The sequence below is a fragment of the Canis aureus genome, chromosome 2, assembly GCF_053574225.1.
Source record: "Canis aureus isolate CA01 chromosome 2, VMU_Caureus_v.1.0, whole genome shotgun sequence".
Taxonomy (NCBI): Eukaryota; Metazoa; Chordata; class Mammalia; order Carnivora; family Canidae; genus Canis; species Canis aureus.
The window spans coordinates 70,096,634-70,116,549 of NC_135612.1; the positions used below are offsets into that span (position 1 = coordinate 70,096,634).

Genomic DNA, 19,916 nt, shown 5'->3' on the forward strand with positions numbered 1-19,916 from the left:
GATCCAATAGTACATTATATAGATCGTTCACCACGACTTAGTAGGATTTATTCCTGGGCTGCAGGAGTGGTTCAGTATCCACAAATCAATGTGATACATCATACTGATAAAGGAGAGGAAAACACCCCAAACACAAAAAAATCCAGTTGAGAAATGGGCAGAAGACCTGGACCTTTTCCAAGGAAGCCATACAATAGTTAACAGACACATAAAAAAAATGCTGAACATCACTCATCGTCAAGAAAACACAAATCAAAACCACAATGAGATACTACCTTACACTGGTCAGAATGGCTAAAATGAACAACTCAGGAGATAATAGTTGTTGGTAAGGATATGGAGAAAGGGGAATCCTCTTGCATTCCTGGTAGGAATGCAAACCGGTGCTCTGGAAAACAGTATGGAATTTCTGCAAAAAGTTAAAACTAGAGGGGCACCTGAGTGGCTCAGTGGTTGAGCATCTGCTTTTGGCTCAGATCGTGATCCCAGGATCAGAGATCAAGTCCCACATCGGGCTCCCTGCAAGAAGCCTACTTCTCCCTCTGCCTAGGTCTCTGCCTCTTTGTCTCTCATGAATAAATAAGTCTAAATAGATGAATGGATAAAAATGATGTGTGTTTATTATTGTATTTTCCATATTACACACACAGGAATATTACTCAGCCATAAAAAAGAATGAAATCTTGCCACTTGCAATGATGTTGATGGAACTAAAGGGTATTATGCTAAGTGAAATAAGTTAGCAAAAGACAAACAGCACATGATTTCACTCATGTAGAATTTAAGAAATAAAACAGATGAACATAGGGAAAGGGAAGGAGAAATAAAATATGATAACAGCAGGAGGCAGAGAGACTCCTAAATATAGGGAACAAACCTAGGGTTACTGGAGGGGGAGGTGGATGGGATGATGGGGTAATTGGGTCATCAGCATTAAGTAGAGCATTTGATGTAATGAGCACTGGGCATTATATGCAACTGATGAATCACTAAATTCTATCCCTGAAACTAATATACTATGTATTAATTAAATTGAATTTAAATAAAATGTTTTTTAAAAAGAACTCAAGAAAGATTAAAGCCTTAAATACCTCAAACCATAAAACTCCTTGGAAAAAAAAAAAAAGCAAAGAATTCCTGGATATTGATCTTGGCAATGACTTTGGATATGACACCTAAAGCACAGCTTAAAAAAAAAAAAAAAAAAACCAAGTGGGACTAAGTTAAGAAGCTTCTGTATAGCAAAGGAAACCAACAAAATGAAAAGGAAACCTATGGAATGGGAGCAAGTATTTCTAATACCTGACTAGATAGGGAACAGATGGGAGACAGCAGGAAGATAAATTCCCTTCTGTTCTTGTTCCTGTGGATGATTCTTTGCCCTTGCAGAGAAGTCCTATATGAGTAGACATGCCTGCCAGAGAATGACAAGGAAGCTTCCTTTGATCAGTAGACATAGACTCCTAAGTGAAGGCAAACAATAGTGCTGAAAAAGCTCAGACAGAAGGGTATTAGTGTGATTGCTTCTAGACACAATGAAACGTCTACAGCAACTCTGGAGACTGTGGGCTCTCCTGGCCAGAGAGTTGTGTACCCTGCTCTTCCTGGCCAGCATCTTCCAGAGGCTGAAGGAGCCCAGAGCCACAGAGGAGGTATGCTTGGCCAGTGCACATGCATGCCCAGAACCACTCAATGTGCTTCTAGTGAGAAGGAGTGAGTGGGAGTCCTACCTCAGCTCCAGCATGTAGCATCCGCCAGATCCAGGATGGATGAAAAGGGAACTCCTTTTATTATCTGCTTAGAGAGGGTGTGCTGGAGTTTGAGGTATGCATACAATCCCCTCCCCCTGGCTACTGTGGAATAGTAAGGGGTGAAATGAAGAATTCCTATCTCTTCCTTGGGAAGTATGATCCCAGGTGTGTGTCAGCTCGGTTCCAAAGCTGCACTGGGGCATTTGTAGCTGCCCATAAATAAGAGCCCAAGGCTTCAAAAACCACCTAGCCAGCGCACTGATCGGCCTTCTATTTGTCACGACCTCATTCATAAGGCCAAACCCCCAAGGCCCCCATGCCCTATACTCAATAGTATTCAGAGTAGACTTGCTTATTCACACACACCAGGAGTGAGCATATGGACTAATACACACCCTACATACTAGACTTTGCATTGGTGCCCATTTCTCTACTTTTATTCTTTCCATCACTTCCCCAAGTGTACCAACAGAACAGAAAAAAAAATGTCTATTCCAGATCCAGAGTGAAGTTTCTTGTGCCTGAAAGGACCAAGCTCCAGCATAGCTATCTGGGAGCTTCATCGGAAGTTGAGCAGAATGTTAGGGATTTCAGAGAGATGGAGAGTTTTTGTATTTCCTTACATTCCCTTCTAATCAAGAGATATCCTTAGAATAAAGGCAAGCAATTTTCAAAGTGTGTTCAACATTATAGCAACATGGAGGGAATATGGAGGGATCTAGGTCAACTCACCAGAAAAAGGTTGTTCTGGGTATAATTGTGTCATCGATGCCCTAACCAGATCCCAGGCACCCCTGTTCTCAAACTGCTATAGGTGCTTCTAGTTTACCCCTGAAACCTTTTCTAGAGAATTGCTCTGAAGTTGTTAGAGTCACCTTGCCAGGAGGTACCTAGAAGTTAAAACTATAACCTCCCCTCCCTAGGCCAGACCTAATTAACACCTGCTACTGTGTTGGAATCAAAGCCCTGCCTCCTTGCTTCAAGGCAGCATCAATGCTGCAGTGTGTTCTATACTCTTAAGCATCCAGTTGATATAAAACTTTACCTGAAACTTTATCCTTGCTTAGCTTCCCCCTTTCTCTTACTTCTTACAGGCTTCTTCAGAGAGCACCCATAATGATTCACAAAGCAAAGCCAAATCTTGGGCACTTGGCTGTGCCTCAGCTGACATCCAGGCTTCATCACATCTAAGTAGCCCCATAGGTCTCAAGGAGGAGTAGATGAGAATACTGAGAGCCTTCAGTTTGGGACATGCTATCAGGAGGAGAGATTGAGAGGATAACATCTGGATATGTTCAGAGAGATAACCAGGCAAGATCAACATCCACACAGCTCTCATCATGAGAATAAAGAGAACTTGAAATTGTTCACAAGGGATCCATTTCAAGATAGTTCTTGAATTTTCTTCTTCATTATGAACTTAATTTGCAAGTGCCCATGAGGTAACTGGAAGACATTTAAAACTTCAGTTTGCAGCCTGGCATTGTGGGGTAAGGCATGGTCCTAATTTTTAGGGCATACTTCAGGGCCACCTTCCAAGTATTCAAGGTCTTTGTGAAAGTTAGCAGAGCACACTCCATTTGGGCAGGCCTCCCACTATGGTGAGCACACAGTGTATGTTCAGAAAAGAAAAATATGTCTCTTCCTTTGGGCAAAAGCATTCCTATAAAAATGGTCCCGGGAGTTTGGAGAATGGAGTATGTTAAAGACAAAATTAATCAGACACTGGTTAAAATGGTAAGGAAGGCAGGTTGAGACCTTGGCAGCAAGGATGAAGAGACTGAGTTCAGTTGCCAAGACAGCTGTGGATTTATAGCCAACTAGTGGAATGAGGGGGGTCAGTGAATGGAGGAAGACAGAAGAGATATCAATACCAGGGGATCCTTGCTAAAACTGGGCCAAGGTGGACAAAGGTTGGGGGGGGCAGGGAGGATAAGGAATTTGAACAGAGAACTGGGCAGGATTCCTTGCTAAGCCTGGCTGAGGCAGGTTGAAGGCAGGCCTCAAGGAGAAGGCCTAGCTGAAAACAAGGCTCAGAGGGGCCTGTCTAGGAAAGTCTTTGCCAAGCGTGGGCTGGGTTCCATCTCCAACTCCCCAAAACAGCAATTCCCTCTGTAGAGAATACAACCTATCCCCGGTATGCAAGTTGGTCCTACAAGATGCAGAGCTCAGATCCTCAGAGCGTGATTTCCTCTGGATTCAGTGACCGGATATAAGAGGCCTCATGATATTATGCTGGAGGAGACCTACTGGTTAAGAGCACAGAACCATTTCACCCAGTCCCAGGAATATAACCTTTACTCAGTCAACCTAGAAATACCTGAACAGCGCTCTTGTGGTACTCCACCTGATGGAGCCCCTTTCTATTGCTAGATGGGATGCTGCCCAATGCATGAATCACTGAACAAAGCCAATTTAATTTTTAATTACACTCAGCTGAATTTTTGCCATTTAACACTCCCCAAGATTAAATTTAGCATCTCCTGCTCGTCGAGAGGTGAGCAGATATTCATTGTGTGGATGTAGCACAGTTTACCATCAGTGATAAGACTTGAGCAATAAACCACAAAAAGACAAAGAATCTCAAATGCATATTAGATGGTGAAAGAGACCACTCTGACAAGGCCGAATACTGCATGATTCTAACCATACAGCTTCCTGGAAAAGGAGAAACTATAGAAACACAAAAACATCAGTGGTTGCCAGAGGCTTAGGAGTGGGGGTGGGGTAGAAGGAATGAACAGGGAGAGAGGAGTTTGGGAGACTATCCTATAGGATACTGCTAAAGAGTACAATAATGCCACACAACAGCATGCTTTTGCATATGGATTATTTTGAGCTAAAGGTCACAGAGAATCAGATGCCACCTGAAAAGCTCTAGAAACAGGGTATATTTTCCTTTTGTAATGGCGATTTACATTTATAAAGGAAATATCAGTTTGTAGCAACATATCCCTCTCCTGTATTAGGAAGAATAAGACTTATGACCTCTTACTAAAGGAGAAGGCAGAGCTTAAATCTGCACGACAAATGTTACTAAATAATCCTTTGTTTACCTCACTTTTCCTGGTCACCTTCTCATAACTTACCTCCCTGTCCGGAAGTCCAATTCCCTTTGCTTTTGCCTAAGAAGATATATCAACCCAACTTTAGCCACACCTGAGTTACTCATCACTGGGTACTCCCGCGTGTATGTATGACACACACACTAGTAAGCTTCGTTCTCTCATCAGTCTGCTCGGCCAATCTCATTTACAGGGCCCCAACTAGAGAACATAAATGAGTAGAGAAAGACTTTTTTACTCTCCGACATTGTAATGGTGGATTTGAAACCAGTATATTAACACATGATTGATTACCCTACCCTAAGGAAACTATCCAGATTGACTTACCCCAGCAGCCCAGATTCCCTTAGGTGCCTAAGTAAAGAAATTGAAGTCAACATAATGGCAGTTTATAAATCAAGACTTCAGCCAAACCTAAAACTTCGGCTGAGAACTTCAGAATTAAACTCACTATATACAGCATCCATCAGATTCTGTTACCTTCATGATCAACTCTTCAGATATGGGTTGGGCACCACAGCAATGGCTCTCTCCTTACTCACTCCACTGACCTTACAATTCAGTAGGATAGAATCCCTAGTTCCACACATGTTCACTTGTTGGACAACAGCCAGATGGTTTACTTCTACCAGGAGCCAGTAACACACCTCAACTGGTTTCTTAAGTAAAGCACAATTCCCTGGTATAGACAGCAAGGGCCTGCTCCAGAATCCTAGGGACCTGCACAATGATTCTCCCAGTGAGGCTTGCTTGCCACCTCTTTCCAAACCACTGACCTTTCTATCACCAGAGGGTCTGCAAACCTTATAGTCTTCAGCCTAGGGCCGCCTTTCCACAGAGCAAAGAACCTTTCTATAAACCATCACATAGGTCCTTCCAGCTCTTACTTAGCTACCAGCTGCTCATCAGTAACATTCAGCATCCTGTGATCTGCCCGGAAATTCTAAGCAGCAGCCAACCCACCCTACTCTCTCTGTAGCCTTGTCCCAAGGTCTTTCAAATGCCTGAATCCCACAACTGCAACAGCATTCCCCACTACCAGGGCTTATTCTCAGACTACTACCAATAAGTTTCAGCCATGAACATCTTTTCTCCATGGACTACTCTCCCTTCTCTCTCGCAGGTAAATCTGATTAAAGAAGAGGAAGTCTGCTCATTTGTTTAAGTTCTACATATGAGTGAAATCCTATGGTATTTGTCTTTCTCAGATTTCACTGGGTATTATACTCTGTAGCTTCATCCATGTAGTTTCAAATGGCAAGATTTATGGCTGAGTAATATCCCATTACAGATTTTGTATAATTATATACACATATAGTCTTATTCATCATTTATCCATTCGTCAGCCAATAGATATGTGGGCTGTTTCCATGATTTGGCTAGTGTTGATAATGCTGCTATGCACATAGGGGTACATGTGTCTCTCCACATCAGTATTTTTGTATTCTTTGGGCAAATACCTAGTAGTGCAACTGCTAGATCATAGGGTAGTTCTATTTTTAACTTTCTGAGGACCCTCCATACTATTTTCCAGGTTGCATTCCCCCCAACAGTGTAAGAGGACTCCCTTTCTCCACATCCTCACCAATATTTGTTGTTTCCTGTGTTGATCTTAGCCATTCTGACAGGTGTGGGCTGGTATTGCATTGTGATTTTGACTTACATTTTTCTAATCAGTGAGGTTGTTAATCTTTTCATGTCTGTTGGCCATCTGGATATCTTCTTTGGAGAAACGTCTGGTTGTGTCTTCTGCCCATTTTTTTAAATTGAATTATTTATGAATGTTGAGTTTTATGTTTGTTATATATTTTGGATACTAGCCCTATCAGATATGTCATTTGTAAATATCCCATTCAGTGGGGTTGTGTTTTCATTTTGTTTTCTTTACTGTGCAGAATATTTTGATGAAGCCCCAGTAGTTTATTTTTGCTTTTGTTCTTCTTGCCTCAGGAGACCTATATATAAATTGCTATGACCAATGTCAAGGGGGGGGGGCGGAGAATCAAATTAAGAAACAGATTCTCAATGAAAGAACTGATGGTTACCAGAGTGGAGGCGGGTGGGGGAGGATGGGGATCCTGGAGTGCACTTGTGATGAGCACAAAGATATTATATGGAAGTGTAGAATTACTATATTATACACCTGAAGCTAATATTACACAATATGTTAACTGGACTTTGAATAAAAATTTGAAAGGAGTAAGTTTGAACGGAAACATTTAGCCTGAAGTTAGTTTGTCCGGGGCCTCCAAAAAGCCAAAGGCAATATGGAGTTAGACATGTGCAAATCTGGTTAGGAGAAATACATATGTGGGAGAAAACAAAGGGAAGGGAGCTGGAACACACAAGAGCCTCCAGATCGTGACCTCAAGTAAAAGGGAAAGGGATGGGAGATTGGGTGAAAGCAGTATAGACAGGGTGCAGTCTAAGGAAAATTCAACAAGGGTACTGAGGAGCCCTTGTGCCAAAAGTCAGCTACTGGAGAAATCCATTTCCCAAAGAGTTACCCGGTGTTGGTATCTCTGCCAAGTTCAGCTAGGAGCAATTTCTGCAATGTGCATCCTCCAGGAAAAATGCTCTGATGGACTTCAGAGTTCAGAGGCTGGAGCCCTGAGTCATTTATATTTCCTGTACCCTCAAAGTCACCTCAGCAATATAGGTCTAAGATCTTCACAAGGCCTTTAGGGAGTTCTCCCCAAGGCTGCCCATCAGAGAAGTTCTGCAACTCCCAGGAATGAGCATACCTTAGAATCCTCATAGGGCTCAGTGATTGGCCAGAAGCAGCCCATGGAGAATGTGTTCTCAACACAGATGAGAAAAAAGCTAGGGCCATTGGTCAATACTCCTCCCAGCAATCAGAGATATGGGAGGTAGACTCATGGTCAACACATGAATTTCCTCCAGGCCACTGTGAATCCTGAGTCCTAGCTGGGATAAACATACACTGAACAGTTTTCTGACCCTGATATCTGCCCTCACACATGGAAGATAAGCACTGAAGTCTCCTGAGAACTAAGGAAAAGGAGACAAAAGATTCCTGATCATCCTACTCCTACCAATGCATGTTCCCCAATAAGGGACCTGTTAGGACAACAGGATGGCAGACACAAGAGGCACCTGTTCTGACTGACCTTTGTCAGCTACTGTGGAATTATGGGAGAATGGAAACCCTGAACATAGGACTAATATGGCAAATAGGAAATTACATGTTGGGCATTTGTTCACTGATGTATCAAACACCTAGGACAACATTTTAGTCCCTACTCAGGTCTTACTTACCATCCTATAGGGCATACTGGGAGAAAGTCTTCCAGCCAAAGCACTGAAGTGATCAACCACTTCAGTCATCATTCTAGAGAAAAAAATGTCATGTGCAGTGAATGTAGGAAAACCTTATAGTCAGTTACCTTAGTGAATATTTAAGAATTTGTACTAGGCAGAAGCACATGTAATAGACTGTCCATAATAAAATCTTCAGTCATGGCTCAAATTGAATACTAGAGAACTTCTAACCAGTGAACATATCTTATTCCAAGTTTTCTTTCATTTTGGCAACAAAAATTCATACTGGATTGAAATCAAATACAGCCACACATTTTTAGACCTCAAAATATAGGCAGGAAAGTAGCCAATTCCCACTACAAACTGAATATTTGTGTCCCCCTAAAGTCACATACTGAAGCTCTAACCCCTCCACTGAGATGGTATTTGGGGCTGGGGTCTTTGAGAAGTAATTAGGTTTACATCAAATCTTAAGAGTGAGGCCCCCATGATAGGACTTTTATTTAAAAAAAAAAAAAAAAGACAGACAGACCAGAGAATGCTCTTTTGGCCATGTAAGGACACAACGAAAAGGCAGCTATCTGTGAACCAGGAAGAGAGCCTCTTGATTTTAAACCTTCCAGCCTCTAGAACCATGAGAAATAAGTATCTGTTCAGCCACCCAATCCACAGTATTTTGTTACAGCAGCCTGAGCTAAGACACCCTTATCATTGAGTCTGGACTGGCCTCTAGGACTTGAACTGATAGAATGTGGTAAAAGAGTTCCTTGGATTCCTAAGGTTAGTCATAAGCCTTGCAGCTTCTGCCCAAGTCTCTTGGAATCCCATTGCCATGTTGGGAGAAAGCCCAATCATTCCCCACTGAGGTAGTCACATGTAAGAGAGCATAAGGCCTTTGGTCAAGAGCCCCACTGTGCTCTCAGTTGACAAGCAGTACTCATCTGCCATCCCTGTTAGTGGAATGATCCTCTAGCCCCTCTGAATCATTCTAGCTGATGCCACATGGAACAGAGACAAGATGCCTAGCTGAGCCCTTCCTAAATCACAACAAAGTTATGAGCAATTTGAACTTGTTTTAGGTCAATAAATTTTCCTGTAGTTTGTTACATAGCAATAGATAACTGGAATAACTAATGAATGCAACCACTACAGAGAATCCTTCAGAAATGATGTACCATTAAATACCAGACAGAATAGAGAAGAAACCTCAGGAATAGAAGAAACATAGAAGTGCCTACTGCTGTAGTTTAATTCAGTTGGTTTTTAAAAACATACAAGAGAGTGTTTTTAGAACAGATTCCCCAATGTTTAACATGGAAAAATTCATATTAGAGGGAAACTCTCCAAACTGATAGATCCAGATTTTTAAGTTTTATGAAGCAATCTGAAGTTTTAGTTTTACTAACTCTCAATTTTGCTAAGGACATGAATTTCTCTTCCATCTGCCCTTCCCACAAACAAAACCTTCCATTTATTAATAAACCTCATGAAATATTGCTAATGCCAAAAATGTCTAATAAGAACAATCCTCTACATTTTTTAAAAAGATTTATTTATTTATTCAGAGAGAGAGGCAGAGACACAGGCAGAGGGAGAAGCAGGCTCCATGCAGGAAGCCTGACGTGGGACTCCATCCCAGGTCTCCAGGATCACACCCTGGGCTGCAGGAGGCGCTAAACCGCTGCGCCACCAGGGCTGACCAATCCCCTACATTTTAAAGAAAGCAGCTTTGTCATTACTTTTCTGATCTCGCATGGTCTGTAAAATCTTTGTGGTTTTATACTGTGTGACCAACATTTGGAAATCTGTTTAAAATAGCTTTTAAACATAATCAAAAATATATTTCTCATTTGAAGAAAATATTAACTCGTTCTTCATATAAATATAAAACCACTGTCCAAATTTGAATCTGATTTTTAAAAAAATATAAATTCCTTGAAGATGATTTTTTGTTTATATTTATGGTCTTTATTTCACGCATACAAAAAGACCAAAGTATGGTATCAACAAGTGATGCTGGGATAAAGTAGCTACGTGAAAGATTAAAAAAAAAAAAAAAAAAAAAACACACACTACAGTGAGAGAGTTCTATTTATTAAGATTTGAGAGCACGCACGCACACATGCACAAGTGAGGAGAGGGGCGGGCAGAGAGAGGATCTCAAGCAGACTCCCCACTGACTGAGGAGTCCAATGCAGGGCTAGATCTCATAACCCTGAGATCATGACCTGGACTGAAACCAAGAATTGGCCACTCATTTAACTGTGCCATTCAGGCACCACTTTAGCTCACTTCTTATGGCAAAATAAATTCGAGTACAACAGATTTTAACCATAAAAGGCAGAAAGCACATGAGGACTAAGAAAAGCTGAAAATTTAAAGAGTCTGAGTGGGGAACAGCTTTTTAATTATGAGAGAAAATCCAGAAGGCACACATTTTCAAATTGTGAAATTTGCAAGTCTTTCAAAAGAAAAAAATCTGTAATGTACCATAAAATAAAACCTAAGTATTTGCAACCCAGATGATAAAGGAAAGTTTATCCTTTATCTTAGTTTCCTTATCCTTTAACTTAGTTTCCTAAGTCCTTTAGTTTGTGTACAGACTACACCTGTAAATCAAGAGATATGACCACACAATTCACAGAAAATCAGATACAAGTGGGTTTTAATCATATGGAAAATGCTAAATCAAGGGAAATCCTTATTAAAACTAAGTACGTATGGGACACAGGCAATCCAGTTGAATGCTTCCTGTGATATTTCCCTGTCCCATTGTGACTAACCATGTATAGCAACCATAAGGCATCTGGTTAAAACTCATGGTGGTCTCCAGCACCCCAAACAGGTAGAACTGAACCCTATGGAGGTGACAGCTAGGGAGGAAGGAATGGACAGACATGGCAAAGAAAGAAGCTAAGTACCAGCTGCAGTCGTAGGCCAGCTGCACAGGTGGAGGCTGCCCCTGACCAGTAACCTCTCCTTTCTAGATTTTGAATGAGACATGCTCTGGATCCAGAGAGAAAATGCTCCCCACACTTGTGGGAGACAAATGTATATGGCCAAGGGGTGGATTCCTGAGTCACAGGTCACTGGGACCTACTCCCGAGGCCCCAACTGATGGAAAGCAGGAGCAGCTGCTGTACTCTGAGCTCTGTCACTGTGAGGCCATACCCCTCACAGGCTATTCTGGCCAATGATGGAGTACAGTGGGGATACGGAGGCCCAATCCAGGGAGGCTAGGGTCCTCTTGGTGGCTGCTTCGGCTCAAGAGCTTCCAGATGGACTTGAAACTTGCATAGGCTCTCCAGATCAGACTTTCAAGTATGGTCTGATGCCCTATTCCGTCCCTGCATTCTATTTTCTATTCCTAGTAAAATTCTTATTCTTTTACTCTCTGGTGAGGCCTCTCAGAGGACCCAAGCAGACATAGTTAACTGATAAAATAGGAGCCAGAAAAATCCTCAAGGATTCTGCAGCCTTCTCATTTAATTCATCTTAGTCACATCCCACTTCTCCTTCCCCCGAGAAGGCTCTTTATAGACCCCTAGAACAGCTCATTAGCCTTTCCAAAACTACAAATCAAGCAACCATTTACAATGGGGCCAGAAGGCCTTGTGGTACAGCATCCTGTACTCCCTGTGCTTATCTGACACTTCCGAAGTGAACATTTCCTTTAATAAACATGTGGTCAGCACTAACAGTATTAGAATTCCCATTTTTGGAGACCTAGGCATTGTGTGTTTTGTTATATATCACTTGCAAAAAGTCAATAAAACATCTATAAAGTTTAAAGATAATGAAATTATAACTGTGGCAGTGAGCATATAGGTGAAAGAAAAGACTCATGTAATCAAGACTCCTAAGAAGTGGGCCTAAGCACCTATGAGGATCGTTACAGGTAAGTCAGAAGCAAAATGCCCATAGGCACACATGTGCCAAAAACTCTGGCCTGAGCTTCACCTGGGAAGTGCTTCCTCTACTTGGCATTCCTTGATAGGATTTCCAAAGACAAAAGTGACAGACCTTGACCACACTGTGACATAAAGGCCCCAAGGAGAAAGTTGGTCATTTGACCAGGGCTGTCCTTAGGAAACCAGGGATGTTCCTGACTGCGAATCAGGCTGCCACTCACCCAACACCCTCTTGCTAACCTACCTGCCACAAGCCCACAAAAACAGGACTTGCTGCAGATAGAGCCCCAAACATCACCCAGCAGCATCTCTACTACAAAGTACACAGAAAAGCAGACTATTCCTTTACTCTAGAGGTTAGAAGGTAGGATACAAGAAATTTTATACAGTATATCTTCTCCCATTCTGTAAGTTGCCTTTTAGTTTTGTTGAGTGTTTCCTTTTCTGTGCAAAAGCTTTTTGTCCTGATGAAGTCCTAATAGTTCATTTTTGCTTCTATTTCCCTTGCTCTTGGAGACATGTCTAGCAAGAAGTTGCTGCAGCTAAGGTCCAAAAGGTTGCTGTCTGTGTTCTCCTCTAGGATTTTAATGGATTTCTGTCTCACATTTAGGTCTTGTATCCATTTTACTTTTGTGTATAAGGAAGTGGCTTGGTTTCATTCTTCTACATGTGGCTGTCCAGTTTTCTCAACCCCATTTGCCCAAGACTCTTCTCCATTGAATATTCTTTCCTGCTTTGTTGAAGATTCGTTGACCATACAGTTGAGGGGCCATTCTGGTTCCACGCAAAATTTTAGGCTTGTTCCAGCTCTGAAAAACACTCGTATTATTTTGATAGGTACTGAATTAAATGTGTAGGTTTTGGGTAGCATAGACATTTTAACACTAGTTCTTTCAAATCATGAGCAAGGAATGTTTTTCCATTTCTTTGTGTCTTTAATCTCTTTAATAAGTATTCCATAGTCTTCAGAGTACAGATCTTTTATCTATTTGGTTAGGTTTATTCCTAGGTATCTTATGGTTTTTGGTGCAGTTATAAATGGATCAGTTCCTTAATTTCTTTCTACTGCTATATTGTTTAGCATTTAGAAACAGACTTCTGTGCCATGATTTTATATCCTGTGACTTTTACTGACCCATCAGATAAAGGGCAGTACCCAAAAGTATAAAGAACTTTACCAAACTCAATGCCCAAAACAACAGCAACAGAACTCAGTGAAGTGGGCAGAAGACATGAACAGACATTTCTCCAAAGACGACGTACAAATGACTGACACATGAAAAAGTGCTCAATGGCACTCAGTGAAATATAAATAAAAGCCACAATAAGATACCACGTCACTCTGATCAGAAAGCCTAAAATGAACAATTCAGGAAACATGTTGGCAAGGTTGCAGAGAAAGGGGAACACTCTTGCACTCTAGGTCAGAAGGCAAATGGGTACAGCCACTCTGGAAAACAGTATGGAGCTTCCTCAAAAAGTTAAAAATTGAGCTCCCCTATGACCCAGCAATTATGCTACTAGGTATTTATTAAAAAGATACAAATACAGTGTTTCAAAGGAGCACATGCAGCCCAATGTTTATAGCAGTAATGTCCACCATAGCCAAAATACTGTCAGAGCCCAGATGTTCATCAATAGATGAATGGATGAAAATTGGATATATATACACAGTATTATTCAGCCATCAACAAGAATGAAATCTTGCCATTTGCAATGACATGGTTGGAACTAAAGGGCATTAAGCTAAGCAAAAATCAGTCAGAGAAGGAAATACCATATGATTTCACTCACATGGAATTTAACAAAACAGATGAACATAAAGGAACGGAAGGATAAATAAGGAAAACAGGAGGCAAACTAAGAAACTCTTAACCATAGGAAATAAACAGGGTTGCTGGAGGGGAAGTGGAGGGGGGACAGGGCAATTGGGGGACAGGCATTAAGGAGGACACTTGTAATAAGCACTGAGTGTTTATGCAACTGATGAATCACTAAATTCTACCCCTGAAACTAATATTCTTAATTTAAATAAAAACATTTAAAAATATTTTATTTATTCATGAGAGACACAGACAGACAGGCAGAGACACAGGCAGAGGGAGAAGCAGGCTCCATGCAGGAAGCCTGATGCGGGACTCGATCCCGGGACTCCAGGTTCACACACTGGACCGAAGGCAGGCACCAAACTGCTGAGCCACCCAGGGATCCCCAAATAAAAACATTTAAAAGTTTTAAAGAGAATTAGGCTTTTCCAGTGTAAAAATTTAATTTTTGAGTTTTACCTTAATCTATTTCAATGAAGAGTAACAGACCATAAAGCAATTCATAGCCAGTAATTTGTTATGACTGTAGGTATGTGGGTCTTTAAATGATAGAATAAAGATTCTCTATGTGCTAAAACTTATACCAGGCTTACTATCACCTTAGGGAAGTTTTCAGGTGCTCATTTTTTATTTCATTAGCTGCTACTTCAGACAGATGCAGCTTTTGAAGATTAGTCAGCTTTTATATTCACTTAGAGATGGTTGTGGTCTACTAGAGAGGAGATGAAAGAATCCTAAATTTGCCAGTGTTTATGTACACCACATATTAAAGGATCACATAGTTTCAAGTGGTTCATGCCCTGGATGAGGAAGTCCTAGGACAAGGGAATAAGGAGCATGGTTCACAAGAGCGCCCTTACGCTCAAAAACTATGGCAGGTTGAGAACAACTTCCTCCTCTGCCCCATGAGCTGGTGCAGTTACAATCACAGAAACTAGGGCAGACCCACCCAGATATGGCCTGCACAGTGGCACCAGCTCTGGAGACCTTGAAGTAGGCCATGCTGACCGAGCAAGGCTGTAGCAAAGGTAATTATCTTCTACTGCTATGTAATAAACCGCCACTAAGTGATCTCATACCACACATTTATTGCCTCATGGTTTCTGTAGCTTAGACTCTGGGCATAGCCAAACTCACTCTCCCCTTAGGGTCTCACAAGAGGCAAACAAAGTGATCACCAGGCAACATTCCATCTGGAGGAAAAAGTAGGCAAGACACCACTTCCAGATTCCTCAGTTACAAGGAAGGAGTTCTATCAGCAACAGTTAAATTAACCAAAGCCAGAAAGGGAGAGAGTCTCAGTAGATGCAAGAGTCTCTGATCTCAGAGTCATTGTCCTTTAAAGATCTTAGGTCTGAATAAGTCAGGCCCATCCAGGATATTCTTTTTAACAAGGTAAAATCATCTGACATGGAACCCCAATTAATACCTGAAAAGTCCCTTGACCGATGCCATAGAAAGTAAACTATGGTCATAACGAAGAGAAAAGATTGAGGCTATCTTAAAATTCTGCCTACCACAGGTGGTTTTGTGTGCTAATACCAGATTTATTACCCCTAAACAATAGTAGAAACCGTATCTTCTGCTTACTAAGGGAGAGGAGCTGAGGCAAGATATGGGGTATAAGAAGGTGGAGACTTTAAAGGCCACTTGAAACAGTAAGTTGAGGCAGACAAAAATGACCTACTTGATTGAATTAATGTACGGCAGAGTGTCAGTGTGCCCACTGGGCTGTACAGCTCCTTACTGCTGGATGGTACTGAGCAATGTTCAGCATGCCTACACCCACACTGGGCTGAGAAACCAGCTTCAACTCTCAACCTTGGTTACTCTCAGTTTAAGGATTGTTGCATCTAGTGGATATAGCAGCTTCACACAACTCAAAAAAAAGCTATCATCAGAAACACCAGCTGGACTGTTTCCATAGAAGCAGCAGTTTCCTCTCCCATAACTGCTACAAATATTTGTCACCTAGGTTCTGCCCTTTCTGGTACCTGACCCTGATATGCCTCAGTCTTCCGGTACCTAGAGAGGCTGCTGCTCTATTCAGAATTCATCGTAAAATTCTTTACCTCAGGATGACTGGTAGATAGTTTGCCAAGAATAAGTGAAAAGAAATCCTAGCATGCAGAGAAATGCATGTGAAGGAACCATTCCCCGTTTACCCAAACAGGATGGTGGAGGGAAAGCAAGAAAGCTCAAGAGCAGCACAGAAGACCTTCCACGGTCTAATCCTTCAATAGTCCTCACAAAAGGTTTTGAATTTCTGAAGTTTGAGCATTTAAAAACTATATCCATGAATGTGTCGGCAATGGCGAATGATGCTTTATTCAAAGCATGTGGAAAATGAACTTCTAAAGCCTTTCTCCATCCAGGATTCCTGAGCCAGACTTGAAATCTTTCAGGTATCTCTGCTTCAAGGCTTCCCTGTCCTCTTAATGCTCGATTTGTGGGAGAGGTATTTTTATAACCCCCCCTTGGTTGTCACTGTCCTGAACGACCACAGAAGAAACGCAGAGATAATTCTGTCTAGACACAGAATGTTCTCATTTTTCACTCACCTCCCTTCTCCAAAGAGGTCCCCACAAACCAGTTAGAAGGTGGTTTAGAACCTTCCAGTATTTTTGCCCAGTGAGGGCACTGGGCAGGTAATTTAAACACCTATGGATCTTGTACAGTTCACTTGCACATTCTGAGGTTATGATAGAAACATCCTAAGTAGCAGATCCCTCCAAGTGAGAAGACTCATACTATGCTGCTCAAAATATGTTATATGAACATATAAAACATCACGTTTTTTTTTTATTTTTAAATATTTTATTTATTCACTTTTTTTTTATTTTTAAATATTTTATTTATTCATGAAACACACAGAGACAAAGAGGTAGAGACATAGGCAGAGAGAAAGCAGGTTCCATGCAAGGAGCCTGATGTGGGACTCGATCCCAGGACTCCAGGAGATCACGCCCTGAGCTGAAGGCAGGAACTCAACCACTGAGCCACCCAGGTGTCCCAACATCACCTTTTTCAAAAAGCTTGTAGATGCTGATCCATATATAACTGAGTAATCAGGGCTAATTTTTATCATACTGCAGAAGGAAAAGTACAGTTCAAGATCAATGTCTATTGTAAAGATGACAAAAGAACAGGAATATTCAGTGTTGAGTTGCTGATCTTGTTACTCTTGAAACAGGCCTGACATCAGGAAGATGAGAAGTCCCCAAACACTGTCTCAACTAAGGCAATCCAGTACTCAAAGAGAACCACAGGTTACAGCTTTCAGGTTAATAATTTCATGACACAGCCATTTCTAGAAAATGCAGTACAGAGGAAAACTGCCCAATCAGCAAAGATGAGAAGTGGCATCTACCCTGAGAGTGCCGGCGGAATGCCAAGAGCCTATAGAACAGTTTGAATATTAAAGAATAAAGATTTTTCTAGCTTTACATTCAACTCATGTGGATCATCCTTCAATAGGACAGAGATCTAATACATGTTCTGGGTTGATCTCTTCCCCCTCCCCAATCCATTTTTAGACAAAACCAAAACCCATGAAAAATAGACCCACCTCCCGTGGAAAAGCAGTCACTTGAAGGTACAACCACATAGTAATGATCCTATATCAATGAAGACAGAAAACTTCCATAGGATCAATTTCTAGTGACCAAGAGCTCAGAGTATATGAGTCTTCAGCAAAGACCTGAATGGCCCAGGCCCATGGTGACTATTACCACATAATCAACATTTGGTTGATATGTCTGGGTGTAAGTTGGAGGTAAACACCCTTCCATGACATCCAGAAGGTTAAGTCCCTTACCAGGAGCTTCACAGATACTCGGAAATGAACCCTCTGACACAGAACAAGAGTATCAGGCAGATATGTGTTAAAGGATGACCTGGGGTAGGGGTGAGTGGGGTCTTCCAGTGGGCTGGCAGGATGAGCATCACACTCCAGAATAAGACTGCTGCAGGCAGAGTCCAGCAAAATAGCTAGGAAGCCTTTGCCTTCACAGGACGGGCCAGTCATTAGTCTAACAGATTAAGAACTGCAGGCAATGCAGAAGGGTTTCAAAAACATCTCCCATGTCCTGACTCAGTCCTGGGAGGTTCAAATGAGAAAGCAACACTTCCCAGGCCAGGCTTCACCAGAACACATGGGGCAGCAGGAGGAGTACAAGGTCATAGCATACAATAAACTCTTCTCTCACAAACTAGCATCATATGCTCACATTCAAGGGACCGACAATTCTTAGAAGCTCAAGGAATGAGGAGGTGATTCCCCAAACACCTGAAAGATACTACCATTTTGATCACCAAGTCCTGAACAAATAGGAATATGGTGAAGTGTACTCCTGGAAGGGGACGATGCCCACAGTGACATATTTACCATTAGAAGGGAGTCTGATATGGTGATATATTCACACAGGAACAGAACCTAACACCTTACTATCCATCCTACCCCAATTCAGGAATATTTCTTTGCAAATTCATATAGGATTTTTGGTAATATATCAATAGGACCTTAAATTCCTTCATAGATGATAAAGTTCGAAAAGATAAAGGAAAATCATTCATAAATATCAAAGTAATCAAATGGCTCTCCTTTATCAGAATTCTAAGGCACTTGATTCTGGCTGACAGATTGAGAGGTAGAGATGGGGATGGGAAATGGGGTTAGGGGTCTGTGAAGAATCTCTTCTGAGAGGAAAACCAGATCCCATCACATGAAGATGTCAGAGGCCTCACCTATGGTACTTGGAGAACCTTACCAATGTAGAAATTAACTACATTTCTACTGAAATGGGAACCCAGGAGGTTTGGTATTCTTCAGTAACAGGTGGGCATGTGTGGCATAGACTGAGGTGCTCCAGTATACACCCTCCAAACCTTTACTTTCAGCACTTCTGGAGGACAGCACCAGGTCGGTTGCCCACATTCAGCGGGAGACCCTCTTGTGATAAATATCAAGTTTTGTCCTAAAGCTTTCTCAAAAGTCTTCCAGGAGAGCTCAGTCCTAGGCACAAAGTTCTTGTCAGATGAGCAGGGAGGGAGTATCTCTACCAGTGGGTTGGATAAAGTTATGAGTGAATCCTTGGATCCTGTCCTTCCAAGGAAGGCATCTTGAAACACATTCAACATGCTTTTATATAGAGGGTCTCCTCCGGGAATTACAGAGTGAGGTGACCAGCACAATGCTATGCCTGTATTGGCTGTTCTCATCCAATCCCCCATTCACCACCACTCTAGCCACTGTGCTACCTGGATAACTTCCAATGAAGTATCTGCCCCAAGTCCAGGTCTCAAATTGTGATTTCAAGAGGTCCAAAGTAAGATCCAAATTTTACTTCATGTTTCAAAAGAGGACTCTTAACTATTCTTCTGTGGACATGAATTTTGGGGGCAGAGGGATGAAAGGTTTGAGGAAAATGATGAAAGACATACAAAGAACTTGGAATCACAGGGAAAGGAATAACAATTTAATCTCTCCTATCTGTCTGGGATGACTTGGAACCCTCTCTCCCAGACCTAGCTATTATCAGTTGAAATCTGAACCACTTTCTATTCCATTTGTATGACTGGTGTTGAAGCCCTTAACACTAAGACAACATACAAATGTGTGTTCTGTAGTGACCAACAGATATACCCACTGACAGGTCCCTGATCTGAAGACACAAACTGGTACAACCACTCTGGAAAAATAGTATGGAGATTCCTCAAAAAGTAAAAGATAGGAAGGACCCTATGGCCCAGCAATTCACTATTAGGAATTTATCCAAAAGATATAAACACAGGGATTTGAAGAGGCACATGTACCCCACTGTTTATAGCAGCAATATCCACAATAGCCAAAACACGGTCAGAGCCCAAATTTCTATCAACTGATAATGGATAAAGAGGATATGGGATTTTACACATACACACACGGGAATATTACTCCCCGTCAAAAAGAAGGAAATCTTGCCATTTGAAACAACGTAGGTGGGTGGGACTAGAGTGTATCACGCTAAGCAAAATAAGTCTAAGACAAATATTATTTCATTCATGTGGAATTTAATAAAACATGAATTTAACAAAACAAAG

At 41.6% G+C, this 19,916-nt stretch overlaps 2 long non-coding RNA genes across 2 annotated transcripts in view; both read right to left on the bottom strand.

Moving 5' to 3' along the window:
• Window positions 1–19,916, bottom strand: part of LOC144301376 (uncharacterized) — a 198,544-nt gene that overhangs the window by 60,963 nt on the left and 117,665 nt on the right. The window lies entirely within an intron of this gene.
• LOC144290953 (uncharacterized) lies at window positions 12,682–18,650 on the bottom strand. The gene is made up of 2 exons (XR_013358429.1): window positions 17,404–18,650; window positions 12,682–12,828 (listed from the first exon to the last, which is right to left on the bottom strand). It is a non-coding gene; the product is annotated as an uncharacterized LOC144290953 (long non-coding RNA).